At 25.7% G+C, this 9,758-nt stretch overlaps 1 protein-coding gene across 3 annotated transcripts in view; it reads left to right on the top strand.

Moving 5' to 3' along the window:
* Window positions 1-8,902: 8,902 nt before the first annotated feature.
* Window positions 8,903-9,758, top strand: part of LOC122508952 (semaphorin-1A-like) — a 440,531-nt gene continuing 439,675 nt past the window's right edge. Inside the window, exon 1 of one of the 3 annotated variants that reach the window (XM_043622643.1) lies at window positions 8,903-9,407. The gene's annotated coding sequence lies outside the window, so the exon portion shown is untranslated. The remainder of the gene's footprint in view (window positions 9,408-9,758) is intronic. The other 2 variants (XM_043622640.1, XM_043622642.1) reach the window with 2 other exon arrangements.

Here is a 9,758-nt window from a genome sequence, read left to right as displayed (position 1 = left end):
AATTCTTGACAAGAATTTTTCAAAAATTTTGAAAATAATTCAATTTCTGCAAAGTATTTTATTACCTTTCAAAAGAATTGAATTCTTGTCATGAATTTTGTTATTTATCAAAATAATTGAATTTTAGAAGAGAATTTTATTAAAATTCCTTAAAATAATTGATTTTTTGGAAAGAATTTTGTTGTTATCAAGATAATTGAATTCTTTTGCAGAATTTTATTATTTATGAAAATAATTGAATTCTTGACAAGAATTTTATAGAAATTTTTTAAAATAATTGAATTCCTTCGAAAAATTTGATTATTTATGAAAATAATTGAATTCTTGACAAGAATTTCTAGAAATTTTTTAAAATAATTGAATTCCTTCGAAAAATTTTATTATTTATGAAAATAATTGAATTCTTGACAAGAATTTATAGAAATTTTTTTAAATAATTAAATTCCTTCGAAAAATTTGATTATTTATGAAAATAATTGAATTCTTGACAAGAATTTCTAGAAATTTTTTAAAATAATTGAATTCCTTCGAAAAATTTTATTATTTATGAAAATAATTGAATTCTTGACAAGAATTTCTAGAAATTTTTAAATTTAAATTTTTAAAAATAATTGAATTTTTGGCGAAAGATTATGCTACTTTTAAAGATAATTGAATTCTTGACGAGATATTCGTTAAAATTTTTAAAAATAACTGACTTTCTTTGAAGAATTTTATTACTTTTGAAAATAATTGAATTCTTGTGATGAGTATTGTTATTTATGAAAATAATTGAATTTTGACAAGATATTTATTAAAATTCCTATAAAAATAATTGGATTTTCGGGAATAATTTTGTTATTTATTAAAATAATTCCGTTAAAACTTTTGAAATAATTTAACAATATTTAAAAATTCATTGGGTTCAGAAGTAGAAAAAAAAAATTTTTCCAGTACTTTTAATAAAAATTCCTGACGTTTTCTTGATTTCTCTGACCAATTCTACTTTTTTTTTAATAGAGGAAGGTATAATGTTTAATTGAAAACTTTTCGAATAATCAAAATTTCGTAAAATTGAATTCTAGAAAATAATTGAATTGTTATCATGAAAATAATAATTCTAGTGAAGTTTAAGAATTTTTAACATATAAGTTATTAAAAATTAAATATTTAATAAAATATTTAATACAACCGAGTGATAAAATCAAATATTATTTTATAAGTTATTAAATTTGAAGATATTTGTAATTTTTGAAAATCTTAATTTCCTATGGAAAAAGTCAAAATTCCGTCTGGAAATCAGGGAAAAAGAGAATTTAATTCTTTTGTGACACACGTCTGTATTTTAAGGATATAAAATACGTAAGGTATACACTTGAAAGAATTGTAAGTTTCTTTTGTTTATTCCAGAAATATTTGATACCTTTTATTTATTATTTAAAAAGGAAACGGTATTGAATTTATGCAGAGAGAAAGACAGAGAGAGAGAGAGAAAAAAGAGAACCTTGAAAATGCGATATGGTGGATGGTGGTAGATCTGGAGCAATTTCTTATTCTAAATGCTCTGGACCGTAAAAAGGGATTTGTTTAGATTTAGCATTCCAGTCAATGGCTGAGCTCCTACTGAAAATGAATAATAATTATATCATTATTCATTAGAAGACTATATACCATCATTATATGGTCGCATTCAGAAAATGTCCTCGTAACACATCTCGATTTAAATTAATAACAGTTTTACTTCACATTCTATGTATTTACTTAGTGTAAATTATTCTCTTAACAAGGCTAGAAAATTACACATTTGAAAACAATTTTACACATAAAAGGATAAATAGCCCATTTATACCCCGATAAGTACGTATATAAAATACACCTATACATACCTACATATATAAATACACGGAATTTAAATATGATAATACTTTAAACTTGTAATATACCTATATAATAATAATGTGTAACATAAATGAATAATTGACTAATAATTAACTCTTTCTCTCTCCTCTAGTTTTGGAAAAAAAAATTACATTTCCCATGACTTTTGAACGAATAGGTGTTTCGACGCCAAAAGGAATAATTTTCACTTTTGTGAGAGCAATGTAGAAATCTTGGGAAAAATTATTTCCGCCGCCGGAGTAAATTCCGAGATTGTGAATCTATTCAAAATGTTAATTAACGAAATGCACTTGTTAATTATATATTCGTTGGAAAATGTACGTTGAATTAAACAAAAACAGTTTTTAAAAAATAAACACAAGTTCGTTTTGGAAAATATTATTTTTGAAAATAATAATATATAATGATAAATATTTTAATTAGGAACATAGAATAATAATTCGCTGAGAGAATTCAGGAAAATAATGAAAGATATTAATAGACATATGCAGCTAATTAATAATTTAATTTATAACGAAAAAATGTGTGATATGAAGAAAAATGTAATAGAAGCATTTGGCGAATTTACTTAATTAAGAAATTAATTAGATCTCAAAGGTATTTTCGTATATAAACGAGAATACGTCCCTGGAATGATGAGTTGCCTGTCATGAGGAACTGTTAGATAGGTGTATTTTGATAACTGATTAGCGTTTCCGGCAGTGGTTTAGGTTTAATTATCATGGATTGTCATGACTATTAATCACGTCTCATCATACTAAAATTTCATGTCACTAATTATACACATAAACATGAAAATTAAATGAATTTCATCACACTATTAACATTTTTTCATAAAATTATAAATAGACACTTTTTTTTATTATTTTGTTTTTAAAAAAGGAAAGTGCAATTTCGCTATGGTAAAGAGAGATCAAAAAGGTTTGTGGTGAGAATTTCAGTTTCAAAGAAAAAACATTTTCTTCTCTCTTTTTATTGTAATTCCGCTTTGAAAGTTTGTTTTGAAAAGCAGTGAGGCGCAGAGTGAGAATCGTGTCTACTTTTTTCTGAACAAGAGTTTCGTTTCTGACTTTTTCTTCGCGCAGGATTTCATCGATTAAAGTATAGAGATGTTTTTGAAAAAAAAATTTCTTATATAATATATCTGCTTAACATTTTTTTTCTAAAAACAAAATATAATTTCCGGATTTAAATTTTTTCAAGAGGAATTAATATTGAGAGATAGGTCTGAGTCGACAAAATGAATTCTGTAACTTTGATGAAACGTATTGACAATTTGAAAATCAATAAACGTCAATTTCAATATAAATAAAGTCAAGAAGGAATGAGGGAAGAAATAGATATTAACGAAAAGTTTAATGAAATCAAATTTTATCGTCTTTTTTTTAAGAAAAAGAGGAGAAAAAAACATGTTTTTCGATCAAAAAATATACTCATTTTAGACACTTCACAAAACTGACAAAAATTCCATTTCATATTTTTATTTTCCTGACTTTTCCCTAATTTTCATAAATAATATTTACTTCTTTCTTATCCTGCTAATAAATTTAATTCCTACAACAAATTTTATTATTCATGAAAGAATTTAAATATTTATAAACATAATTTAATTCTTGCAAAGAATTTTATAAAAAATTTTAAATAATTGATTTCTTGCGACTAATTATACGCAAATTTAAATAATTGAATTCCTGAGAAATTTTTATTATTTATAAAAACAATTTAAATTAAATTCAAATTAAATTTAAATTAAATTTAATCTTTACAAAAAATGTTTATATAATTGATTTCTTTCGACTAATTTGATGCAAATTCTAATTTAAATAATTGAATTCCCCAGAAATTTTTCTTATTCATGAAAAGAATTGAATTCTTACGAAGATTCTTACAAAACATTTTTAAATAATTGAATTTTGTTTGGAAATTTTATGAAAATAGTAGATATTGAAGATCATTGAAATGCGAAAAGTTTTTAAAAATAATTAAATTTTACAAAGAATTCTATTAAAATTTTTGACAACAATTAAATTCTTTCGAACAATTTTATTAAAATATTTGAAAATAATTGAATTCCTGTGAAAAATTCTAATATTTTTGTAAATAATAATAATAATAATAATAATTTTTGAATTCTTTCAAAGAATTTTAAAAAAACATTTTTAAATAAAATAATTGATTTTTTCGAGGAATTGAAATTCAATTTTTAAGAATAATTACATTTTTGAACAATTCCTGTAAATTTATAAAAATAATTGAATTCTTGCTAATCATTTTATTAGAATTTTTAAAAATAATTGAATTTCCAAAAAGAAATTTATTATTTTTAAAAATATTTGAATTCTTCTGATGAATATTGTTATTTATAAAAATAATTGAATTAGGCAAAGAATTTTATTAAAATGCCTCAAAATAATTGAATTTTCGGGAATAATTTTGTTATTTATCGACATAATTGAATTATTAGAAACAATTTTATTAAAATCTAAAAAAATAATTGAATTAATTTAAAAAATGTAATTAAAATTCTATTTAAAATAATTGATTTCTTTCGAACAATTTTATTAAAATATTTGAAAATAATTGAAATCCTGTGAAGGATTCTAATATTTTCGTAAATAATTAAATTTTTCCAAAGAATACTTAAAAAAACATTTTTTTAAATAAATGATTTTATCGAGGAATTGAAATTAAATTTTTAAGAATAATTACATTTTCTGAGCAATTCCTGAAAAATTGTATTAAAAATAATTGAAATCCTGCGATGAATTTTATTATTTATGAAAATAATTGAATAATGGCTAAGAATTTTATTAAAATTTTCAAAAAATTGAATTATTGTGTAAATTTTTGTTATTTTTTAAAATAATTGAATTATTCATAAGAATTTTATAAACATTATTTTAAATAATTAATTTTTTCGTAATATAATAAATATTACGAAAATTTTATTTTAAATAATTGAATTCTTGTGCAAAACTTTATTTGTAAAAATAATTGAATTTTTCGATTAATTAATTTAAAATTGTATTAAAAATAATTGAAATTCTTCCATGAGTTTTATTATTTTTTATTTATAAAAATAATTAAATTCTGGCTTATGAATTTACAAAAAAAAATTTTAATTGAATTTCCATGAAAAATGTTATTATTATTAGTGAAAGTATTTGAATTATTGTGAAGAATTTTTTTTATTTCTAGTATTAGCAAATTTAAAGTAGTGGAAATTCTCAAAAAAAACAGAAATAGTAGCTTTTAATGGATGAAATTTAAAAAAAGTATCCAAATAGTAGCATAACGTAAAAAAGTATAGTAAAGAGTAGGTGAAGCCTGCTCACGTAAAGGCACAATTAAAAAATATTTTGTTTTTGTTCATTTTCACGTAGAAATTTTCGGTGATATTAATAACACTTACGTTAGAGTGGTTGCCTTACATAGGATGGAATTTAGATTGCACCAATTTAACGTATTCCCCTTGCGTGGGATACTGGGGCAAAGTGGCAATTTGAAATAATGCGTTGGGCAAACCACGTTTCTCGTGCAAGTCCCCCAGTACTTTACCGGAGGCAAATCTTGAGAAATATGCCATATCTCGCATATGCAGGAAGGATAACATACAGAATACACTGCAAGTCCACTATACACTCCAATACTTTAATCTTCATCCTTCTCTCTCACTCTCTCTCTCTCTCTTGGATAATAATATCTCACTCACCGCCCACTTTGCCTGGACTAATGCAAATGTTTAACCTTTTAGTTTAACTTATCTATTCCAACTTTGACCCCCCACTGTTAATACTTCAATAAATAGATAATCCGGAATTTAACTTTAGCAAAAGGTTTCTAAAATTAAAAAAAAGAGATTTTGCAGTAAAGACTTTTCGTTAATATTAAATTTGAATTAGAGAGAAAAGTTTTGGGTGTTTTATTAAGAAGAGTTTATTTTTACTTTTCGAGAAATATGCGAAGTTCACTACAAAGTACGTCATTCCTTGCGCCAATAAAAAATTAATTAAACAAGATTCTATTTTACATATTGTCAAGGTTGACACAAAAATTAGATTTTGCGCTTTTTCTAGACTTTTCCTATTTTTATTTATACGAATAGAACTTTGACTTTTTCTCTGATTTTTATAAAAAAAAATCCAAGGAGAATTCAATTATAAACAAGAATTAGCTCTTAATTATTATTTTAGATGTAATGAAATTTTATACTCACAAATTGTAAATAATTTTTAGTTGCAAAAATTAAACTCCTGATGATTCATATACGAGTTGCATAGAGTAGAAAATTGTAGTCCTATATTGTAGATTACTTCTGAACACAGGTTCTCCAGCAGGTGCAACTATCTTTTTTTCCTTACAATTTTGTACGTATTTAAATTATTCCCCACCTTGACTATACCAAGATCGCATATCGGAACGAGTTTTCATTTAAATATATATATCACGTCCTGCTGCAACAGATAAACTTTATATATTCAAAACATTCAGATAAAAACTTGCAAAATAATATCAATATGACAATTTCATTGTTTACATAACACAAGAGAAAAATTAATATAGTGATAAGACTATAATCAAACAGTTTTGTTAATTTTCGATGGACCAATATAATCGGAATTAATTTTTTTTCTTCTTAAATGACTTTAGACACTGACAAAATTGCCATTGAACAAGAAATCAAAGTTTTACTGCACGCAAATTGTTACATTGTTACCATTGTTATTTGTTACTGACATTTAAAAGTGAGGTTAGGGTTACTAAACCGCCAGGGGCGCTACTGTCGCAGTTAATTTCATTTTCTTGTTTTCCCGCATGTGTAAAAAGTAAATATCTTACTAAACCCGTTGTGAAACAGTGAAACAATAACAAAACTCTTTCCTCTCTGCGAGAATACAAACACCGGAAAATATGCAATATTTTGAGAAAAAATTTACAACAAAAAATCGGTAACAAACGTTTTTAATATTGTCATAGTCATATATAAACAGAAGTATGTATTGTTTATCTCGTTTTTACAAAAGAGTAGTATAAAATATTAAATTACAAAAAATAATCTCTACATTTTTACAATGAAATATAAAATATATATTTAATCCATTGTGTTTTGAAACCACACTCTGTGAATTGTTATTTCTGGAATTTCTCACTATATATATAAATAATATATAGTATAGACGACGCGTTTTCGCGAGTGCGGATATATACATAAAAGATTATTCAGATGAATATATACTATATAGGATTTTATTACACATTCCCGACAATCGAGAATTTAACAACACTCTAATCCCGGTTTTGTTGAATCATCGAAAAGAGTCGCCGACAAATCTCAAGTCCGCGGATGTGGTCAATAACTTGAAGGCGATAAATTTTGTTCTCAGCAATAAACATACGTCGCGCGAAAACACACGGCGAATAGGTTAAAATAATGACTTCCTCGAATAACCAATATTCATCACGAACAAAAACCATCAATATATATATTGCCCAAAAATTTATTTTCTCTAAAATCTTTATTTATAATCTTTTGAATGAAAATTATGCAAAAAAGAGAAAATATCTCGAAAAATAAGACGTAAATCAAACGTTGTAATTAATATTAATCTCTCTTAAATTCGATTTTATTTTTGGATATATTTATTTCTTTTCTGGACCAATTAACTCAATTAATTTAAATATGTCAGTTCGTGAAGATATACAGTTTTCAGAATTTCTTAATTTAACACCAAATTGACGTAGAGCTGCGTCAAAAATTTTTAGGTTATGTTTGTTATGTTTTAAACGATTTAAATGAAAATGCAGAAAGTGGGTTAATCTTAATTCTCGCTACAAATTAATTATGTTTAAGCCTTTCTTACATTTAAAATATTCAATAAATATATTTCATTTTACAAAACTAAAAATTATTCCTTTATTCACGCAGTAAAAAGATAGCAAACATAACCTATAAGATTTAGCGTGTGAAATTAGCTAACCTTAAAAGACATCGAGCGTGGCGCCATCTGCGAGGATAAAATTTTTTGCTTGTTATTTTAACACCAAATTCGGTTCGGTAGTGTTAAAAATTAAAATAGCTACCTAACCCAACCTCTAAATATACGGTCGTTTTTTTCTGTGAAAGTTTTCTATATAGATAGAAAAAAACTTGGTGAAATTTTTGTTGCTTGTGAAGTTAGCCATAATGTTAAATGACATAGAACGTGGCGCCACCTATGAGGGTTAAATTTTTTACTTATTAATTTTCCGTGACATTTTAATCCTATCGCAAATTAACCTTTGCGATGGCAATCACGTGATCGTGTTATTTTGTTTTAATTAAAAACTCAGTCTTCATATTTATGCTTTTATGTAATAATTCAATAAACGTAATTAAAAATACATCGTAAACATTAAAAATAATTGCAAGTTCAATTAATTTTATATCGAAAATATCGAGTGAAATGCACGTTGACATTTTTGTTTAATTATTTCAATCGCTTTTCAATTATTGCGGCAATAAAGTGAGATTATTTAATACGATGTGTTATCATTAAACGATTTAATGCGTAATAATAATAAATTCAACTAAATTAATATTTAAACAAATAACTCGAAAAAAAATTAAATACGAAAAACTATTGTTCGCGCATGCGCGTAACGGACGGTGTGAAATTTAATCTAAAAAATATAAAATTATTACTTTTTAATTAAATGATTAATTCGATTAATTGTTTCGCTTTAAATTCCTTAAAATAATATCGTGTTTCTCCTAAAAATGATTACAACAAAAGAAAAAAGAGGTATATTCAATGTCAGAATGTAGGAAGTAGGAATAAACCCGGTAACTTCAATGCCAGCAATGCGTTTATGTTATTAATATAAAGAAACGAAAAAAAACAAAAATTATAAATACCTGTTTGCAAGGGAAGAAAAGAAGCACAACTATATGGCAAAATTGAAAAAGCAAAAGCAAGTAGGTAAAAGAAAAGAGAAAAGAATCTTTGATATCAAGTATAGTTGAATAAAAGTAGTGAGGAGAAAGTACGAGGAGTGGGGGAAGTGAGTGACGCTCGACTCCGAGCTCGGCAGTTGCGATTCGAACGCCGCGCGTGTAGCATCGTTCTGCAGTTTGTGTCAATTGTGCTATTAATAACATCGTGTGCACTGTTTTATCGAATATAACAATTTTATCTATTTGCAGTCAACCGAAGTAGCATATTGTATACCATAACGTTTTATCTCGCGAAATTCGTCATAGTTTACAAACAACAAGTATTTTAAGAACCGAGAGTTTGAGTTTTAGTGTGGACGAGTGAAGCCGCGTGTGTTTACCCTTTTCTTTTGTTTCCCCATTACCCCCCCAACACCCCTCTTTTAAATTGTGCTTTCCTGTTTGTGATTTTGTTTCGTTTGTTAAAAGTTCTTTGTTATTGGAATTTATTTCAAGGAGTCATCGTCATTTTGGGATTCTTTACAAGTGGGCCCTTCAGGGCCGAAGAGTATTGCGCCAAAACTTGACGGAGAGTTTGTTTTAATCTGCCTTTGCGGTAAGTTTTTATCTGTTTTTTATTTACCATTATTTGTGGTTGTGGGAAAAAAAAATGATTGAAAGAAAAGAAGAGTTAAGTTGGAAAAAGAGTTTAATATAAAATCCGAGGGAAAAAGTTTCTATCATGAATTCATGACAGGAGGGCCGGTGACCCCTGGTGGAGTTTAATCGAAACTCATTTTCAAACTTCCTGAGAGTTCTTTTATAGAAAAAAAAACCAAGTGTGTTTTTTAATCTTAAAAAGGCATTTAAAACCGTTGAACTGACAAAACATTCTGAGAAGTGGCGCGCACTTTGATTAAAGTAACCTAACCTCTTTTTTTCGCTGCTTGTTTGTCTTATTGTTTAT

Source organism: Leptopilina heterotoma, unplaced genomic scaffold (assembly GCF_015476425.1).
Source record: "Leptopilina heterotoma isolate Lh14 unplaced genomic scaffold, ASM1547642v1 Lhet_59, whole genome shotgun sequence".
Classification (NCBI taxonomy): Eukaryota; Metazoa; Arthropoda; class Insecta; order Hymenoptera; family Figitidae; genus Leptopilina; species Leptopilina heterotoma.
Note: the sequence above shows the minus strand (reverse complement) of the source record. Positions and strands in the feature narration are given on the sequence as shown.